This window comes from Cucurbita pepo, chromosome 3, assembly GCF_057944985.1.
Source record: "Cucurbita pepo subsp. pepo isolate OVF chromosome 3, ASM5794498v1, whole genome shotgun sequence".
NCBI lineage: Eukaryota > Viridiplantae > Streptophyta > Magnoliopsida > Cucurbitales > Cucurbitaceae > Cucurbita > Cucurbita pepo.
In genome coordinates this window covers 4,230,001-4,252,679 of record NC_141800.1, presented here as the reverse complement: position 1 = coordinate 4,252,679, position 22,679 = coordinate 4,230,001, and the positions used below count along the sequence as shown (strand labels likewise).

At 32.5% G+C, this 22,679-nt stretch overlaps 1 long non-coding RNA gene across 1 annotated transcript; it reads right to left on the bottom strand.

Annotated features, from left to right (window-relative positions):
- Window positions 1-18,968: 18,968 nt before the first annotated feature.
- LOC147793072 (uncharacterized) lies at window positions 18,969-21,086 on the bottom strand. The gene is made up of 3 exons (XR_015420269.1): window positions 20,402-21,086; window positions 20,236-20,291; window positions 18,969-19,274 (listed from the first exon to the last, which is right to left on the bottom strand). It is a non-coding gene; the product is annotated as an uncharacterized LOC147793072 (long non-coding RNA).
- Window positions 21,087-22,679: the final 1,593 nt, after the last annotated feature.

Below are 22,679 nucleotides of genomic sequence, written 5' to 3'. Positions count from 1 at the left end.
GAGATTGAACTATTACATATGTACGGGCGATTACATAAATTTCTTAATTTATTAATATTTATGGAACATACCTTATAATAATCTAACTTATTAGTCCATCCTTATTAGTTTTGATTTTTGTGGCGTGACATGCAATTCTGTGAAACCGTGTATTAAACTCGAGCTTTTATTTTCCTTTCCCATTTCCATTTTCATGTTCATTCGTATTTTTAGAACTTGCAACAATATCACGAACAGTTTAAAATGGTGCAAGAACCGTGCTAACCTTATTTTTTCCTGCAAGGGTTGGCGGCGGTTCAGACATATAGTTGGGATATAGAAATTTAAAATCTCCAACCTTAAAAGAAAGAGTACGTACTAATTATCACGGAGCTAAATGCTCACTTTAGCGGCTTTTATTCTCATATTAGTATTTTTTTTTTTTATAGGACATAAGATAGAGCAGCCATTATAAGTGATGAAGCTTAGAAAAGAGGAACGAAAGATACGAGCTTCAGTGAATTATCTGAAGCCGTTTCTAACACGACAACGTTATAAAACTTCGAAAATTCGTGAGAACTATGTTTGGCAGAGATAATGAGGTTGTAATAGTTGTTCCATTTGGGGATCCCCATAACGATCTGACCCGCGTCTACACCAGCCAAGATCAAGTTCTGTTCAGCATGTTGTTTCAGTGCAAACTCTGCTATCTCTTTAACGCGCGGATCATTAACCTGAATCCCTATCACTTCACCGATGGCTGGCCCCGGCCCCATGTGCGGAAAATCAACCATGACTTTACGTTTTGTTTAAAAGCTAATGGGAAAGATTTGAGGAACAATATGTTTTGAATTTTGAGGAGGAGCTTGATATTTATTACTGGCTGTATGGAACGGGATATCTTTGAATATGGCTTTTACGTGGACATTTTATTCCACGTAAAGAAAATTCTTGTTTTTGGAATGGTATCAAATACCCTACAATTCTTAGGTCATCTTTGAAACCGTGTACTAAATTAGAGCTTTTATATATATATATTCTTTTACATCTTCATTTAATTGTAGTTAGTCAATCGTAATGTTTCACGTGCTAGCTTTCATACACACAGTAAATGGGTAGACGTGTATATACTAGAATACCTTAAACATATAGCTACACAATCTTTTGGATAAGCAGTGTGTCTAAACCGAATACAAACATATTAAAAAAGCAAAAACTAACAACTAGTAGCCGTCGAAGACGTCGAATAATACCCACCCTTAAAAAAAATATATTCTTTGAACTTTAAAAAGTTTTATTAATATTGTTCGAACTTTTTAAAAAGTTTAAAAATACCTTTAATCTTAGTTCCTGGTTTAAAAAATAGTGTAAAATTTTAAAAGTAACATTAACTTTTTCAACCTTTATATAAAAAAAACAGTTCATAAATTTTTTTACGGTTAATAGATGGACACAGGTTTTTAATGAAAATTGATGGTGGTACTAACAGTTTTGTTCATATACTAACCGTCAGTTTTGTTTTCGCCAGATGTATAATTTGACGTTGCTCTTTCCAAAATTTCTACAAATTTTTTTAAGAGGTTTTTGAGGATGAGTAACCATAAACACGAACAGTTCTCAAAAGCTACTACTTCGCAAAAACGGAAAAACTAACCCGACAACGACCGTGATAAAAAAATTCCCCATAAGAACCTAGCTTATCAATCCATTCATATTAGTTTTGATTTGCGTGGCATGGCTAAGCATGCAATTCTATCGACTTAAAGGTTGAGATTGAAATGAGGTGACGTAGATGATTGACCCAGATCTGATTAAAACGTCATGTAATGGATGAGATTGAACTATTACATATGTACGAGCTATTATATAAAATTTTTAATTTATTAATTTTTATCAAACATACCTTAGAATAATCTAACCTATCAGTCCATCCTTATTAGTTTTGATTTTTGTGGCGTGACATGCAATTATGTGAAACCATGTATTAAACTCGAGCTTTTATTTTCCTTTCCCATTTCTGTTTCTATGTTCATTCGTATATTTAGAACTTGTAACAATATCATGAAGAGTTTAAAATGGTGCAAGAACGGAAAATGGAGAAGAAACAAAGAACCCTACTAACCTTATTCTTTCCCACAAGCGTTGGCGGCGTTTTAGACATATAGTTGAGATATAAAAATTTAAAATAAGAAAAAGTACGTACTATTTATCACGGAGCTATATGCTCACTTCGACAACTTTTATTCTCATATTAGTATTATTTTTTGATAGGACATAATGGATAAGATATAGCAGCCATTACAAGTGATGAAGCTTAGAAAAAAGGAACCAAAGATACGAGCTTCAGTGATTTATCTGAAGCCTTTTGTAACACAATAACGTTATAAAACTTCGAAAATTCTTGAGGACTATGTTTGGCAGAGATAATAAGGTTGTAATAGTTGTTCCAGTCGAGGATCCCCTTAATGATCTGACCAGCATCTACACCAGCCAAGATCAAATTTTGTTCAGCGTGTTGTTTCAATGCAACCTCTGCTATCTCTTTAATGCGTGGATCATTGATCTGAATCCCTACCACTCCACCGACGACTGGACCCGGCCCCATGTGTGGAAAATCAACCATGACTTTATGTTTTGTTAAAAAAAACGGTAAGATTTGAGGAAGAAATTTTGAAATTTTGGTGTGGAGTGCTTTGGATTTTGAACAGGAGCTTGATATTTATTACTCGCTCTGTGGGACTGGAAATCTTCGAATATATCTTTTATGTGGACCTTTTATTCCACATAAAGAAAATTCTCGTTTTTGGAACAGTATCAAATACCCTTCGATTATCATGTCTATCTTCGAAACCGTGTAATAAATTAAGGCTTTTATTTTTATATTCTTTTGCATCTTTGTTCTCTTAGTCCATAAGCTGTAGTCAGTCAATCGTAATATTTTACGTACTAACTTTCAAACACAAAGTAAATGGCTAGACGTGTATATACGAAAATACCTTAAACATACAGCTATACAATCATTTAGGTAAGCAGCGTGTCTAGATCGAATACAAACATAGTAAAAAAAAGCAAAAACTAACCGCTAGAAGTCGTTGAATAATACCCAAAATTAAAAAGAAATATCCTTAAATTTTGAATAATACTAACAATTATTCTTTCAACTTTTAAAAAGTTTCATTAAATACCGGTAACTTGTTACTATATTTAAAAAATATTCAGAATTTTAAAAATAACATTAACGAAAAAAAACTTCAAAATTTGTTTTAGATCAATATATGGACAAAAATCATCTATCTATATCTCATAATGAAAGTTCAACCATATTTTCGAAACAACCTTAAAAGTTTTAAGGATATTTTTGAAACAAAATAGTGACGGTTTTTTTTTTTGTCCAAATTATCAGAATATTTTTATTTTTTAGTTGATAAAATTAATTTCCTTTTCTAATAATTTTTTTTTTTATTCCAACAAATTACAGCCAATCAAACTAGAATTGTGTTTTTCTTTTATTGGTTCATTTTTTAAAATTTATTTATTAATTTTAGATTAAATTATGTTTTTTTACAAAGATACAAAATTAGAATCTACCGTTTTTATTTTCAGAAAATAAAAGTGAGGTTCGACATTATCCACTGGTTTTGATATTTAAAAAAAAAAAAAAAAAGCGAGGATGAATTTAAAATAAAAAATAAAGAAAAATAAATTTGAGTTTTTTTTAATTAAAAAAATTGAATAAAGATATTTGTAAAAGTTTAATTATTAAATTGATTTCTAATTAGCATAAAAAAAATTATAATTTGAAATTTGAAATTAAAATAATTTATAATTAAATTCATACCTCAAATACGCCAAACAGACCATTTAAAAAAAAAAAAAAAAAAAAAAATTGTTGATTGGATGGGGCGGTTGGTGGGGCGGTCGACCTCCATGCACGCGGAGGTGTGGATTCCTGTCGCATTTTCAGCGCATTTGCTGCCCTAACTTTTATTATTATTATTTTATTTTTATTTTTATTCACGATCTCACAGTTTATAACAACCTAAACCTACTGCTATCAGATATTGTCAGTTTTAGCCCGTTACATCAGCCTCACGATTTTAAAACATGTCAATTAGAGAGAGATTTCTTGTAACGGCCCAAGCTCACTACTAATACATATTGTCCTCTTTGTGCTTTCCATTTCAAACTTCCCTTCAAGATTTTTAAAACAGGTTTCCACACCGTTATAAAAAACGGTTTGTCTCGATGTGGGAATCTCACAATCCACTCCCCTTGAAGACCCAACGTCACACTGCTCGGTCCCTAACTTTGATACCATTTGTAACAACCAAAACCCAACACCAGTAGATATTGTCCGTTTTGACCCATAACGTATAGCTGTCAGCCTCACAATTCTAAAATACTTATATTAGAAAGAGGTTTCTACGCCCTTATAAAGAATGTTTTGTTTCTCTCCCCAATCCAGGTGAGATCTCACATAAACAAACATTCTAGAAGTTTAAGAAAACAAACTTGAAAGTATCGAGACCAGAATAAGATTTGAACGTATCGTAAGAACTGATTTTGTAAGGTAAAAATGATGTAAGCAATGCACAAAAATGACGTCATATTATTATAAAAGAAAAGAAAAGGGAGTTCACAAAAGGTTTGACCCAAACAAAATCCCCACAACTTATTGTGTCGTTTGCTTAGGGAAGAGAGCCATCAATCTCTGTCTTTGGTGTATCCCTTAAATTTGTGGATTAAAACAAGCTCACCAATTTCAAGTATAAAAATAATCATGAGTGCTTACAAGTGGTTGTTGGTGAAGTTTCTTCGAGGCCCACCATTCTCGGATCACACAAATCCACTCCTTTTCGAGGTCCAACGATTGTCGGATCTCACAAATCCACTCCTTCGAAGTCCAACGTCCTCACTGGCACGCCTCGTGTCCTCCCCTTTAAGGCTTAGCATCTTCACTTTAACAGCCTAAGCCCACCGCTAGCAGATATTCTCCTCCTAGAAAAAACGTTTCGTTCTCCTTCTCAATCGATCTAGGACGTCAAAAAAAATTATATTTTTTCATCTTGGAAAATGCAAAAACACTAAAAAAGCTTATCTTGTGCAACCACACCAAATCAATACATATCTAACTCTTCTACATTCTTCTTCTTTTGTAAAACATAAAAGGTGAGACAATAAGTTTTGGAGGATATTCCAAATGATCCAATTGGTCTATGTTTCTGAACACGTGGACGAATAACGTCCCGACATGTGTTCATCTCCATTTTACACTCTGTCATTAATGGGTCCCCTAATGATAGCTTCCTCAAACACATTTAGGAATTAAATAATGTGTACTTTTTAGGGTTTTTCCTTTTTCAAATTATGCATTTGGTTGAATAAAATAAAATAAAATAAAATAGTAAATTTTTAATCCTTTTTTTGTGGGGATCTCTAAAAAAGAAATCATTTCATGTTGTTAGGTAACGCTAACATAAAAAATTTCATCATTTTTTAAAAATATTTTATCTACATTGTTTAAAAAGTATATAATATAATTAAATATCGTCTCGAGATAATATTAGCATATAGTATCCTATGCTCTAATTTTTTTTTAATTCATTTTTAAAATTTGGCCTAAATTTTGAAAACGAGGTAAGGGATTTAGAACATATCTTGGGCTAGCTTTGGGCTTTTGGATTTGGGCTAGCTTTGGGCTTTGGGCTTTGGGCTTATTGAAATAACGAAATGAATCTAGAAGGTCCAATGGGCCTATGCTTGTGCCTGGGTTTTATTTAATTTCAATTAGATTAAAAGAGACCGTCATTTTGTGAGTCTTAATTAAATTATTTTTGTTCGTTTTTCTCGAATTATAAAGACCGTACATAGATGAATAAGGTTGTCTGTCTTACATTTTGTTCATATTCTTGCCATATAACAATAGATTGCACCTACTGATATCTTGAAATAATTATGTAAAAATGTTGGAATTAATTGCAGAGTAAGAATATTATTTATTTATATAAAATACTCATATCATTAGCACGCAACACGGAACGCAGTTACTCTATTCTCAGGCATCCTATTCCTGGACATTAGACAAAACATTAAATCAGATGACAAATAATAAGATGTCTGAGAATAAGATGTTTGAGAATCAAATAATTATGTTTAATGGTGCATGATAATGCTATCAGACTTTCACGTAAATGATATGATTTAAGACTAACATCCGCACAAACTGAGTAGGCTAACGAGCGTAAATTTCAATATGAGATAGCAAAAGAAAAATGGAAGGAGGATATAGTAATTACCATCGAGCTATATGCTCCCTTTGACAACTTTTATTCTCATATTATTACTACTTTTGATAGTTTATAACTTAGATAAGACATAGTAGATAAAACATAGATGATCCCGTTGCAAGTTATGCAATTTAGGGAAGACGGACGAAAGATATGAGGTCATAAGATTGATCTGAACGATGTTCTTGCACAATGGCACTACAAAACACCAACAATTGTTCACGACCACAAATGGCGGAGATAATAAGATTATAATAGTAGTTCCACCGGGGCATGAACGTTTGAACGAATTGACCAGCTTCAACTTGTCGAAGGATCAACTTTTCTCCAGGATACTTACTCAGTACAAACTCTGCTACTGCTTTAAGCTTTGGATCATTGACATCAATGTTTTTCACGTTTTTCAATTGCAGCCGTGGCCATCTCAGCTTAATGTCAGATGGAACAGCATCCATGAATTTGTATTCTCTTAAGAAGACGAAACTTAAAAAAACAAATGGGAAGATTTGAAGAAGAAATTTTGAAATTTTTGTAGGGTATGCTTTCAATTTCGAGTTGGAATTTTGGTATTTATTACTCACTAGGAAGAACTCGATATCGTCGAATATATTTATTACGTGGACCTTTTATTCCATTCAAATATTCTTTCTTTTGTATGAGACCAAAGTTTGTGTATAGTTTTAGGTTTATATTACATGTTTATTCCCTTCTTAATTCATATAATTGTTTTTTTTTTTAAGCAAACAAATTCTCTCAATTTTTAATTTAAAAATTAAAGTTTTAAAATTAGTTAAAATTAAAAAAATTATATGCTATGTTTATCTTTAAATAGAAACAAAAATCAAACTACAACTTCCATTTTTTCAAAAGTATTTGATATATATATATATATATATATATATATATATATATATTATCTCTATCTCATTAGATTTTATATGATATTTTTAATTTTTAATTTTTAAATCTAATTTATAATAGAAAAATGGCAATTTAAATCTAATTTAGTTTTGATTTTAGTAATATTTTTAATTAAAAATAGTTCAAATTTTTATTTGAAAAATACAAGACATTGCTATTAGTGAATACATAGTCGAGAATTTCAATTTTTTTTAATTTTATTGACCGACTTTAGAGGCTGAATTTCAAGAGTATATGTAACGCTCCTAATTTTTATTTAATTTAATTAGTGACGTCACCAGTGCATACATGTAGAAGTTCGTATTAAATAACTTTGAAATAACCACACAGTCTTATATAAGTAGTTAAAAAACATGAAATTTAACATAACTTGGGAAATCATTCAACAACTAAAACTAGAAATTTAAATCCAAACGTTTATTATTCAAAATAACTCAACTAAAACATCTACGGTCCTGTAATGTCCTCATTTCAACTTTCATGGTCTTTACAACATCCACCGTCAACCGAGCATGAGAGTCTTACCTTTACCTGAAAAAGTAAGGTAGTCTGTGACTTACTAAGTATATCACTGTTGGGGTTAGATATGCAAAACACATGAGTGGGATTTTTCTTTCATTCACTTTACATGGCCTTAGGCTCTTTTCTTATTTGGGCAGGGTGGATGTGTTGTACTTCTCCATACGCGGCCACGTACGCATACATGGGCCCACCAGGTGGGCTCATACTGGGCCTAACTTGGTTGGACACAACGTATTACACGTAGCCAAATGTCATGGAAAAGAAAAGGTCTGCATGATATCATAGCGAACATAATATCGAAACGTGCGCGTCCGTACCATCATAACATAAAGGAAAAATGTCCCAATGCACATGACACAAACATGCATGAGGTCTCATGACTTACCTTACATGACATGATACATATTACGTTTCATTTCCTTTATAAATTTCATAACATGGCTGAGTTATGCAAATTCATAGCATTTCAATTCATTTCATGGAACGAGTGTAATAGATTGCATGCATACGTAGTAAACATTTCATAACAATACAAAAACACATAGACATTGCATAACCGAATTTCCTTACGACAAGTTTAATCCCCTCAATACTACGTATGCATGAATTTTCGATATGTTGTCCTAGGATAGAATCCGCTCAACTTCCATGATAAATCTCGAGTAGATTCAGGTTGAAAATCAGAGTTGTGAGACCCCCACATTAGTTGAGGAGACCGAAGCATTTTTTTATAGACTTTGAGAATTTCTATTGTATTCTATGTTCATCAATAGCGGATTTATGACCTTATACATTAAATGATTGAGTATCGAAGCATGAACTTCTCCAACTTGTAATAACTAAAATATGAATCATAATACCCATGATTGAAATTTTTACTTTTAGCCGACCCGTGGAAGAACTTAGGAGCACGCCTGGCATCATCGGGCTACTGGAATTTGAGCAAGACTTTTTGAACCAAGAAATTGTTTAATTCAAGCATTTGAAATTTTGGAATAACCATGTCCTCACTCTCGGGTCTTAAGAATGGACGGTGGCAGTTTTTTGCTAAGTAATGTTGTGAGATCTCATGTCGATTAGAAGAGTGCCAGTGAGAATGCTAGGTCTCGAAGAGGTAGATTGTGAGACTGCCCGTGAGAATGCTAGGTCTCGAAGAGGTAGATTGTGAGTCACCCGTGAGAATGCTAGGTCTCGAAGAGGTAGATTGTGAGACTACCCGTGAGAATGCTAGGTCTCGAAGAGGTAGATTGTGAGACTGCCCGTGAGAATGCTAGGTCTCGAAGAGGTAGATTGTGAGACTGCCCGTGAGAATGCTAGTTCTCGAAGAGGTAGATTGTGAGACCCTAACATCGATTGGAGAAGAGAACGAGTGTCAGCGAGGATGCTAGACCCCAAAGGGGTAGATTATAGATCCCATATCGGTTGGATAGAGTAACAAAATATTTTTTATAAGGGTGTGAAAACCTCCTTAATAAACTCGTTTTAAAAATTTTGAGCGGAACCTAAAAGGAAAACCCGAATAAGATAATATCTGTGAGCTTGTAGTGTTACAAATGGGACGATGGGACGAATTAGAATAGTTCGGGCAAATTTAACTCTAAAATGCGATATTTCTTTTTTAACAAAACCAGGTAAAAGCATGTATTTTCTTAAATTCCTTATTCCTTCCCTTATTACTTTTCTATTATCTCTACTTTTCTATTTTATTTAATTTTTATAAATATGTTTAAATTTAAATTTATAGTTTTTAATATACTAAATTATTCTATTATTATGAATAAATATGCTTATATTTACTTAAATCATTTTTACGATATTAACATAATAAATTATGTATATTAAACTATTAATTAATATGTTATTAAATTAATTAATAATAAGATGAGTTAAATTTTAGTAAAATTGTAGAAGTGTTTTGTTTTTTATAATTACAAATTTTTAATTAAAATTATTTTGATAATTTAAAATGAACAAACTTATATATCAGCCTCTTATCTATCCATTATAAATTTTTACTCAGTTTTTATATTTGAAAATTGTATTTATAAATGAATTACTTGAAATTATTTTAATAATTTGATTTAATAAAAATAAACTAACTAGCCTAAAAATAATTATGTAAAAATGTTAGGAATTATTTGGGAGAAGTGAGGAGAAATATTATTTATTTATATAAAATACTGATATCATTAGCGCGCAACACCGAATGCAGTTACTCTATTCTCAAGCATCCTATTTCCGGACATTACACAAAACTTTAAATGAGAACGACAAATTCTGGGAATGAGATGCCTGAAAATCAAATAATTGTGTTTGATGGTGCATGATAATGCTATCAGAGTTTCACATAAATGATATGATTTAAGACTAACATCCACACAAACTGAATAGGCTAACGAGCGAAAATTTCAATATGAGATTCAAAAGAAAAATAGAAGGAGGATATAGTAATTACCATCGAGCTATATGCTCCCTTTGGCCACTTTTATTTTCATATTATTACTACTTTGGATAGTTTATTACTTAGATAAGACATAGTAGATAGAACATAGATGATCCCGTTGCAAGTTTGCAATTTAGGGAAGACGGACGAAAGATATGAGGTTATAAGATTCATTTGGAAATTGTTGCACAATGGCACTACCAAACACCAATAATGGATCATGACAACGTCTGGCGGAGATAATAAGATTGTAATAGAAGTTTGGCAGGGGCAAGATCGTTTCAATGGTTTGACCAGCTTCAACTTTATGAAGGATCAACTTTTCTCCAAGATACTTACTCAGTGCAAACTCTGCTACAACTTTAACCTTTGGATCATTGACATCAACGTTTAACACGTTTATTGGCAGCGGTGGCCATCTCGGCATATTGTCAGATGGAACAGCAGCCATAAATTTTTATTTTCTTAAGAAAACGAAGCTTAAAAGAACAAATGGGAAGATTTGAGGAAGAAATTTTGAAATTTTTGTATGGTATGCTTTCGATTTTGAGTTAGAGTTTTGGTATTTATTACTTGCTAGGTAGAACTCGATATCATCGAATATATTTATTACGTGGACTTTTTATTCCATTCAAATATTCTTTCTTTGGATGAGACGGGTGTATAGTTTTAGGTTCATATTACATGTTTATTTCATCTTTTATGTTGTTGCTTTAAACATGAAAGAGAAATAAAATATTTGATTTAGTGTAACTTCCGAATAAGTTAGTCTCATTCTACCTTTAATCCGAGTCAAAGAGAATAAGTTGATATTTTCTTTTTTTTATATTCATTTTTTTAATTTTTAAAATTTAATTTATAATCTAAAATAAATAATTTTGGTCTCTTAAATTTGTGTTGAGTTACGCTTAAGCCGATGAGTTTTCAGACTCAACCTTACAGCTCTCTCATCCCATTCTTCTCGTTCTTACCTGTTGTCATTGTCTGCTACCATATTGAAGTTTTTGCTATTAATTTGCTCGGTTGGTCTATTTAATCCAGTTAATCTACTCACTTTTTGTGGATATTAATTTTAAATCATATCATTTAGGTTGATATGACCAACCGTGACCAACTAAAATAATAATAATAATAATAATCATAAATAAATAAATAAATAAATAAATAAATAAATTAAAAAATGGTAACCAATCTCTTCTCTCTCCTTCTACCTCTCACCACTCTGACAACAAATAAATAATTTCATTTTTAAAACAACTGCATATTTACATATTAGAATTTCTTCTTTCCTAAAAAAACAAAAGGTTTAAGCAAATTTAGTTTGAAAGACAAGCTATATCTGGTCTGTTACCTCTTGCTTTCATTTTATAAAATGATATTAATTTGGTTACAATCATTTAGTTTTGAATTTGAGATTAAATGAGAAAGATTTTATACGAATTTTCTTCTGAATTATTGCCATTATTTAGGTTGTCAATAATTTTATATGAATTATAGCAAAACAATAGCGATTAAATTAAAAATCAAGAATATAATTGTTAACGAAACGAGTGTATTTTCTTAAACCTCTTGTTCCTTCACTTATTATGGTCTATTATCTCTTTTTTTTTTTTTTATTTAATTTTTATAATATTGTTTAAATTTAAATTATTCTTTATTATTAATAAATATGCTTATATTTACTTAAATAATCTTTACGATATTAACATAATAATTATTTATATAAAGCTATTAATTAATATGTTATTGAATTAACTAATAATAAGATAAAGTTAAATTTGTCGAATTAAATTGTAGAAGAATTTTGTTTTTTATAATTATTTTATTAAAATTATTTTGATAATTTAAAATGAATTACCTTATATATGAAAATTGTATTTATAAATGAATAAAAATTTAATTATTTACAATTATTTTAATAATTTAATTTAATTAAAATAAATTAACTAGCATAGAAATAATTATGTAAAAATAATGTTGGAATTAATGGCGAGGAGCGAGCAAAAATATTATTTATTTATAGAAAATATTGATATCATTAGCGAGCAACATCAAACACAATTACTCTATTCTCGGGTATTCTATTTTCGAACATTAGACAATTTTATATAATAAGATATTTGAGATTTTAAGATGTCTGAAAATCAAATAATTGTGTTTAATGGCGCATGATAATTCTATGAGAGTTTCAATAGATTTAAGACTATTATCCGCACAAATTGAGTAGGCTAACGAGCGTAAATTTCAATATGAGATGCAAAAGAAAAATGGAAGGAGGATATAGTAATTACCATCGAGCTATATGCTCCCTTTGGCAACTTTTATTATCATATTATTACTACTTTTTTGATAGTTTATAACTTAGATAAGACATAGTACATAGAACATAGATGATCCCGTTGCAAGATATGCAGTTTAGGGAAGACGGACGAAAGATATGAGGTCATAAGATTGATGTGGATGATGTTGTTGCACAATGGCACTACAAAACACCAATAATGGTTCATGACAACGTTTGGCGGAGATAATAAGATTGTAATAAAGGTTCCCCTCGGGCCTGAACGTTAGAATGATTTGACTAGCTTCAACTTGACGAAGGATCAAGTTTTCTCCGGGATACTTACTCAGTGCAAACTCTGCTACTGCTTTAACATTTGGATCATTGACATCAATGTTTTTCACGATTCCATCTGGCAGCGGCAGCGATGCAGGCATAACGTCAGATGGAACAGCAGCCATGAATCTTTATTCTCTTAAGAAAACGAAACTTAAAAAAACAAATGAGAAGATTTAAAGAAGAAATTTTGAAATTTTTGTATGATATGCTTCGATTTTGAGTTAGAGTTTTGGTATTTATTACTCGCTTGATAGATTTCGATATAGCCGAATATATTTATTACGTGGACCTTTTATTCCATTCAAATATATATATTTTTTTTTGTATGAGACCAAAGTTTGTGTATAATTTTAGGCTCATATTACATGTTTATTTCTTGTTTTTTTTTTTACTCTTTAATATTATTAGTGAAAAATTAAATTAAAAACATGAAAGAGAAATAAAATATTTGATTTAGCGTAAAGTGGAGAATAAGTGATTCTCTCTCTTTGTTCTCTCTATCCTCTCATTTTTTTAATTTTCCCTTTTATTTGATATTTTATTTTCTATTATTTAATTTTTTTAAATTTAATTTTTAATCCAAAAAATAATTTTGGTCTCTTAAATTTGAGTTCAGTAAGTGAAGTCGTGCAGTTTTCAGACTCAACCTTATAACTCTCTAGTCTCATTCTTCTCGTTCTTATTTGTTGCCATCCTCTGCTACTTTTGCTATTAATTTGTTTGGTGGACCGTATTTAATTCAGTTTCTATGGATGTTAGTTTTAAATCATATAATTTACGTTGACATGATCCAACAAGCTGAAAATAATAATAATAATAATAATAAATAAATAAATAATAAACTTTTAAAAAAGGGTAACCAATCTCTTCTCTTCTCTCTCCTTCAATCTTTCACCCCTTTTTCCCAAAAATAAATTTGACAACCGATCAGTAATTTCTTTTTCCATAAAAATAACACTAGATTTACATATCAGAATTCCTTCTTTCCTAAAGAAAAAAGACAAAAGGTTTAATGTAACGAACCCATTACAGATCTTGTAGACTAGCTTATGATGTAGGCTTGGCATGTTCCATGGTCCCACCGTCGATGACCTATCTTGGTCAGGTATGACTTGCATAAGATAAGAAAATAAAATGTTGTTGATTGCGTATGTTGTTATTGCTTGGTCATTATAAAATATAACTCATAATTGAATTTTTACACCAATGACAGTATCATAATGACTGCATTATTGTTAGCTTAATTCTATATTTATTATAATGTAGAATATATTATGTTTTACCTTGCACGGAATGTGAACGTAAATTGTTGTATTAATGATGTTTAGATTTACTAAGGTTGGTACTGTGAATGGGTAGCTATAGTTTAGTAAGCTACTAAATGTTAGTGTATCCGTGGAAATAATTTTGCTAAGGAATGTCATATGCTTCGGTTAGACGTCTCGAATATAGATAAGTTACTTAGCGTGGTGACCATAGATATGGAAAGGAACGAACCAACGTATAATGACATGTAAGTAATTTAAAATGAAAGGAAAATGACGTAGGAAGCTTGATAAATGACAATATCTTATAATAGTAATGTTATAGATATTAAGGGTGGTAGTGTTTGAAAGAAAATTTTATAACTTTGAAGTATGTAAAGATGAAATTAAAGTATCAGTAAGAAAAAAAATTGAGTCAAGACCATAAAAATTTAAACCGTATATACTTAAATTGATTGGTGAACGAAATAAGTGCCTTTAATGGAAGTGAGCTTTGGAAGTACGATAGAAAACTTTCCTACCTTAATACGAGTTGAAAATTAAAAAAAAAAAAAAAATACAAGCGCAATTATAGAAGTTGTGAGGTGATTTAAAAATATCGAGCAACAGTTTGGATGAGGCATTATGATCATGGTCAAAATTTTAGAGGTATATGGAGAGGGACTACGGTGTGAGATTGTCAAGATACCTTACATTTAAGAAACCATGATTTAAGATGAACTTGGGTGGGGGATACACGAGGATTAGAGTGGGACATTGTCTCTAAATCAACTAGAAGTTTTGTGGTAATTCTTCTTAGGGTACACGAATGCACTCAGGAAGCTCAACATAAACAAATTGTTGTAGAAAATTACCGATCAATTTTTCCTAGCAATGTCAACCTGGTTAAAAGGTATTACCGTAGTTGAAGTTTCAAGACTGTCATTTTAAGTTTGATTTTCAAGCATCCCAAGTTTTATGGCATCTTGAGGATATCCACCATGCTTATATAATACCAATTTTTAGAAGAGAATTTTGTTATGCCCAATCTTGATATTACAAAGGCGTTGAAAGAGTTGTGATGCCTTTCGGTTATGGTTATAGGAACATTAGTTTTGGGCTATACTAGATAAGGTATACCAAGAGAAAAGCCTATTTGACAATGTTTCCAATGAAAGTTACCAAATTCTCAAACTCTAGCTTGACCACAAATCAAATACACGTATATCCATGTGATCTACTAGTGCATTCAATTTGCATTGGATTAGGGTGGAGTTTTTAACCAGTTTCATGTCATGATTTTGACTCCAAAAATTTACTAGAATTGGAGTAGGTAGCCTAAAGAGAAGAAGTATTACAAATTTCTTGATTTTGTACGTGAAAATAGACAAATTTGTATATAGAATTCATTTAGAGAGATGATATATTAACTATGAACCAAATCAAGTGAACACTGACCAAACAATACAAATACAAACAAGAATGAGGAAAGGAAAACATTTTTTTTTCTTTTTAATTATTAAAAATATAGAGAACTAACAATTTTAATTGAAAATATTCCTCTAATGAATTTTGGGGAACTTCTATAGTGAATGGACTATACAGAATTGTGATCAGTCAAATATTGCGAAGCCTCGGTATCTATTACCGGTTAGAATTGGACTATAACAAAATTTTGGTCTATACCAGCACCGTAATATCTTATTGGGGAGAAAGATTAGAATTAGAGATTAATTGAAAAGCAAAGATATGAGCGCGTGTGAGTTGGAAATAAAAAATATCTATTCTAGTTCTATCATTAGCTATGAGTTGGAATCTTAAGAGAAATTCTAGAGAATGTTTCTATTCTAAAAATTTTCTTTGTCTTTCTTTAATGATAAGGAGAGAGAGAAAAAAATTGTATCAAAAGAAAATGTCATTTTGGAGTTTTATCAACAATTTTCTTGGGTAGGCAGAGATCCAGTATTTTAAAATGAGATTTTGAGGATGTTAGAGAATTTGATTTGGAGAACAATGTACAGTAGAAACTAGTAAAACTATTGATCCGGTAGATGGAATCATAGTGAAAAAAAAAAAAAAAAAAGTGAGGAACTATTCAGATTGAGTAAGTTTGCCAACCTTATTGTACATATGAACATTTATTTCAATTAAGCGCATGAGCTACAAACCTTAAATGAATTATGTTGCCCATGAAATTTTAGAAGAAGCTCAATATGACATGATAATGTTATGTACAAAATTTGGTGACCATTAGGTCATGATAACAGGCTAAACCAAGTATAAGTGTAAAATGACTAAAATGCCCCTATACTTATGTACCACTAGGTTATGATCAAAGTGACCTCTAAATGACATGAAATTTGATGAGGAGCCTTATGTTATGCTGGAAAGGGATTACACAAAGTTATAAGGCCATTCGAATATCTTGAAGAATTAAACCAAGATTTGGGGTGGTAAAGGACCAAAAGACCCTTATGAAAATTCTATGACGTTTTCAAGATCCTAGAAGACTAAGTATGAAAGATTTTAAGAGAATTATAAAAATTTTAGAGTATGCATTAAGATTTAAAATACGTAACTATCTATCAAGACACGTTATAAGAAATCAAAGATTTTATGAATACCAAGTGATAGGCTTACGAAAGTTTTATGCATGCAAATAAATGTTTATGACTCGTATGAATTAGTGTAAACTTGTTAAGAATTTTTCTTTAGTTGTTCTTGAAGACTTAACAAAGAATCCTTAGAATAAAGACCCAAGTTATTTCAAGGTAAAAAACTCTGGGGACCAAGGTTTCTTTTAGTGGTATATCATGTAGTAACCAAAAAAAAAAAAAATAATAATAATAAATAAATAAATAATAAAATAATGAAATAAATAAAGAAATAAAGAAATAAAAATAATTATAAAAAAATAAATTGAGAAATAAACCCATAAAAATAAATAGTTAAAAATAATAATAATAATTAATAAATAAATAAACAAAAAAAAAAAAAAAAAACTTTTCTCCACTTTTCTTAGCTAACCTCTCCCCCTTCCTACAATTATCTCTCATCAACTATCTTATGGCAGAAAGTAACAGTTACTGAAAGGAAAAAAAAAAAAAAAAACAGACATTTAGGCAGTTGAGATTCACCAAAGATTTATGGCGGAATAGATCTGATCAATAAAGTATATATTAAATCTTCATTTTCTTTTATCCTATTTCTTTTTTTTAGAAATCACTACCAATTATAGGTAGATCTTCCTTAAATTATTACAATGGTTTAGCTTGAAGTTAGAAACTATTGTCAATCATTTATACGAATTGGAGTAAATCACATATCAGTAATATTAGATTAAATTTATATGAGTAGCCAAATGAATAGATTAAAAATAGAATGACCAAGAAAATTTAATGAATAGATTAAGAATAGGATGACCAAGAAAATTTGTGAAAATAAAGAAACACGGAGATAAGAAAGATTTAGAAACAGCAATCCACTAGAAATTTGGAATACATGACAAACAAATAACAAAAAGATTCAGGCATTAAAAACCATAAACTAAATATAGGGAGAAAAGTAAATACAGAAACGAGTAAGGTTCATAATAACTTGAAATAATTCTATCTATATTTTTTTTTTTAATTCAATAGTAACCATAAAAAATAAGATTTTTAATAAACAATATAGTTATAGATATATAACATTTGAAAACTTTTAACAATGGACCAAATGTAAATTAGAGAAATAATTTTATAGAGTTCAAATATGAACCTGGTGTCATGGGCTCATGTAGATTGATTTGGATTTCAGAAGACAGAATCAAACTTTCATTAAGGATATATTCGTGACAACAACTTAAGCTAACCAGGTAAGTGGCCTTATTATCGGCTTGATTATATTTGATGTTGACACGTGCCTGTGGTTCTGCACGTGTCATATATATTGATATGTGTGAATTATTTGTGAATCGGTATGCTTATATTATGTTTATGTTATGTTATAATATGTGGATTGTATGATAATAATTATGGTACGATGTGTTCAAGGATATGTTTGAGATAGGATACGAAAAGGATGCACAAAACGAAATGTAATGATAGAAGTAAGATACGTTTATGAAACGTTAAGGTTAGGTTACATACCAGAGTGTTATGGATAGGGGAGATTGATGAAAGAATATGGTTAGGATAGGGGTAGAAAGGGATAGGTTTGTGATAGATTGATAGAACGATAACGTTAGGATACGTTCCTCTGATGATATGACTAGGCACGTTCACGTAACGATATGACTGTGATAGGTATAAAAACGTTAAGGCTATGATAAGTTAGAGAATAATATGACCATGAAGTGTTTACGATATGACATGTTTATAATACGATATATTGTGATGTAATATGTTATGTTTAGATTGTTTTGTGTGACTATTGAGGTAATTGTTGTATGAATTGCACGTTATGAAATGACATGTTAAAATCATGGAGCGTTAGGTTATGTTTTCTAAATTGTATGTATACAACATGTTATGAATGACATGATATCACGATAAATGAAATGAAATGTAACCCCGTTAGGATTATGTATGATACGTAGACTGAAAAATGAGAAATGACATGTTAAGCATGAAAGATGATAGCGGAGTTATATTCATTAATGATAAAAGTATAAATATTGGGGATCTCATGCATTATGTGTGCTCATGCATTTCGGGGACCCCTATTCTATCACGAGGGTACGGACGCGTACATCTAATAGCAGGGGTACGTTCGTTATGTTTTGCATAACGCTGCCGTGACGGTTACTAGTTCTAACGGGTGTCCGGCCTAAGGAGTTCCCAGAGAATGCTCGCACGACAAGAAAAGTGGCCCAGCAGTGTGCGAACGGACTAGTGAGCCCATACTTGCACGTATGAGATTGTGTGTAGAGCACATGATACACGTCCAAATTACCTGTTAGAACAGTACTGTAACGCCCCTAATTTTCTCCACCCTAATTAGCGACATTACTTTATATTCATCAAATTAACAGGACAAGAGTTCACACGGAAACAGTCTCGATAACGAAAATGCATTCATCAATTTAAGCAGTTCATACCTAGGAAAAACAATTGCGACAACCTAGCCTAGAAGTAATCAACAGAGACTAAGAAAACAATTTGCAAGACTAAGAACCCAAGAGAATTCAACAGGCGTTACGACACAACAAACCCTCCTCAAGTTTTCCATGGCCCTTCGCCTCATCCACCGTCACCCGTACATGGGAGCCTTGCCCTTTCCTGAAAAATATTGGTAGCACGTGGCTTGAGTATTATATAAAATACCCAGTAAGTCGCCCCACTGTTGGGGTTAAACATATATTCATACATTCGGATATAAGCAGTCGCACACAGTACATCTACATGTCGCACACGATACACATACATGACGCACACAACACACATACATGTCACACAGAATACCCATACATGTCGCACATCGTTACCATACATGTCGCACACTGCTAGAAGAACGGAACTGAGAGAGATGTTTGTCTTCCATTCCTTCCCATGGCCTTAGGCCCTTGCCTTGTCCGGGCGGGGGTGGATGCATGGTAATTTCCCACACATGGCCCACGTGTGTGATCGTGGGCCCACCAGGCGAGCTCGCAAGCGAACTCCCTGGGCCTGGCTTGGTCGGGTATGTATGACATACAATACCGGACGCCACGGACAAAGGAGGGCCTGCATGATATCGTGGCGAACACAATATCGAATATACGCATCCATACCATCCGTAGCATAACGGGGGAGTGCCCCAACCATAGCGTGCATGAGGTTCTTAAGGTTTACCTCCATGGCATTACACATACGACGCTTCATCCCCTCGCCGCATTACGTAGCATAACCGGGTCCACATTAGGCAAGCATAATGTAGCATAACAGGGTCCACATTGAGCAAGCATGTCCTAGCATACTAGTCATCTTATTCATGGCATGTGGGGTCCTCATTACAATCATAACATGTCAATCAAGCTCATCATACATACAGGGCGACAAAACGCGTCACAACATCATATTCATAAACATGGCATACATAGCAATTCACTGCAAGAATCACGTACATAAACAAAGCATGCATAGCATTTCACGGCAAGAAACATCTAACCTAGCATACAGCAACAACATATGGTGCATGCAAGGGCCACAGGGCACGCACCAACATACATACAAAACTAACGCCAACAGTAAGGTTACTTACCTCCTTGGCCTTGGCCGAAGTCACCCACAATGCTAACTCCAGCGCCTAACTACCTCCTATAAGATAACATGATACACTTAGAGCCATTTCCCAACTAGCTCTTATGCCTAGCTACCAAGGTACGTCCCTATCACAATCTATTTTATCGCAATGGAGTTATACTGACCTCAGATGGCTGAAACAAGGATGGGAATGACTCCAGAAGGGTCAAAAACCTAGAAACCGGTATGCTATTCGGATGTCGAGCCGCCGAGCCGCGCAGCCAAGCTGTCGAGCCGCGCCGCCAAGCCGCACAGCCGAGCCGACCTGGCCGAGCCGCTGGTGGAGCCGAAACCGATGGGCTTCGAAGAACCCTAACGGCGCAGGGTTTTTTTGGGCGCACCTCTGGTTTGGGCCGAAAAGGAACGAGGCCCAATGGTGGGCTTGAGCGCGGCCTGCGAGGTGTGGGCTGCACGCCAGCCGAGACGAACCGCAGAATGCCGAGGGTCGACCCGCGCCCGCCGCTTCGTCTTCCTCGCCCGAACGCCTCAATAGCCCTAATCGTGGGCTTGGCTGCTGTCACCTGTGGAAGCGTCGTCGTTCATCCATCTCCGGTGGCGCGTCTGTCCCTCCCTGCCCGACGTACACTAGCGCCTGCTCCTACCTAAAGCTCGCGGCGTTATCGAACCCGATCTGAAGTCTCGCGACGTTTTCGATCCCTCACCTAAACCCTTCGGCTCCTCCTTCACAGGTATGACAGTCACTCAAAAAGGAAAAGACGGCTACTAAGGTACCTAGGGTTTAATACGCATTAATACGCCTTGGCTAGCAAGGCATGCCTGGAAAGCCCATGATTTCCGGCGAGATTTAAGGAGTTTTTTTTTTTTTTTTTTTTTTTTTTTTTTTTTTTTTTTTTTTTTTTGCCTTTTTGAAACCCCTACCGTTACAAGTACCGTAGGAAAATAGATTGAACAAATAGGTCCCGGTCATTGCATTCGCATGTTCTTGCATTTAACCCCAATAGTGGGGTCACTTACTGAGTATTTCTTTAAATACTCGAGCCATGTGCTACAACATTTTTCTGGTTAAGGAATAGAATGTTTTGAAGTTAAACGCTTACTTATTTTATTTTATTTTATTTAGTGTTTTGTTGTGTAATAGATCAAAAATAAATAAATAAAGGAATAGAAATAATTATAAAAAGTAGTTAAAATAATAATAAATAAAAAAAAAACAACATTTCCCCTCTTCTCTCCACTATCCTCTCATCCCTTTCCATAATTATCTCCCCTCAATCCATCTTGCGCCAGTGATAGTTACGGCAAAAAGAAACAGAACAACCAGATTTACTTGAGAAAAAAAAAAGAGAATTGCCTTTACCCAGTTGAGATTGGCTGAGATTTTACGTGAAAGATCTTATCAATAAGGTATATATTAAATCTTCATTTTCTTTTATCCTATTTTTTTTTAAGAAATCATAACCAATTATAGTTAGATCGATTGAATTATTACAATGGTCTAGCTTTGAATTAGAAATTAGATGTCAATCATTTATATGATTATAGTAAATCACGTCAGATTAGTAATATTAAATTAAATTTTTATCAATAGCCAAATGAATAGATTAGTAGCCAAATGAATAGATTAAACTTTTGAATAGGAAACACTGATATAAGAAAATATGAAACAATAAGGAAAAATTTGGAAACAGAGATCTACCGTAAATTTGGAATACATGGGAACAGAATTAAAAGGGATAAATGGGAATTAAAAAGTACAAACTAAATATAGAGGAAAATGTAAACACAGAGGGTAAATACAGCTTTTTAAACTAAATATAGAGGAAAAGGTAAACACAGAGGGTAAATACAGAGAGCAGTAAAGCACAGAATAACTTGAAATAGCTGTATTACTTTCTTATACAACAGTAACTATGAAAAATAAGATTGTTAATAAAAATATAATTATAGATATATAACATTTCAAGACTTTTAACAATGGACCGATGTAAATTAGAGAAATAATGTTGTAGAGTTCAAACCCGAAACTAATGTCATGGGCTCATATAGGTTGACCCGGATTTCAAAGGATGGAATCGAACTTTCATTAAAGATATATTTATGAGAACGACTTAAGCTAGCCAGGTAAGTGACCTTACTATCGGCATAGTTATATTTTGATGTTGACACGTGCCCTGTGGTTCTGCACGTGTCATATATATTGATATGTGTGAATTGTTTGTGGATCGATATGCTTTCTATATGTTATATTATGTTATAATATGTGGATTATAGGATAATAATTATGGTACAATGTGCTCAATGATATATTTGAGATAGGATACGAGAAAGATGCATAAAATGAAATGTAATGATAGGAGTAAGATACGTTCATGAAACGTTAAGGTTAAGTTATGTATCGGAGTGCTACGGATAGGAGAGATTGATGAAAGAATACGGTTAGGA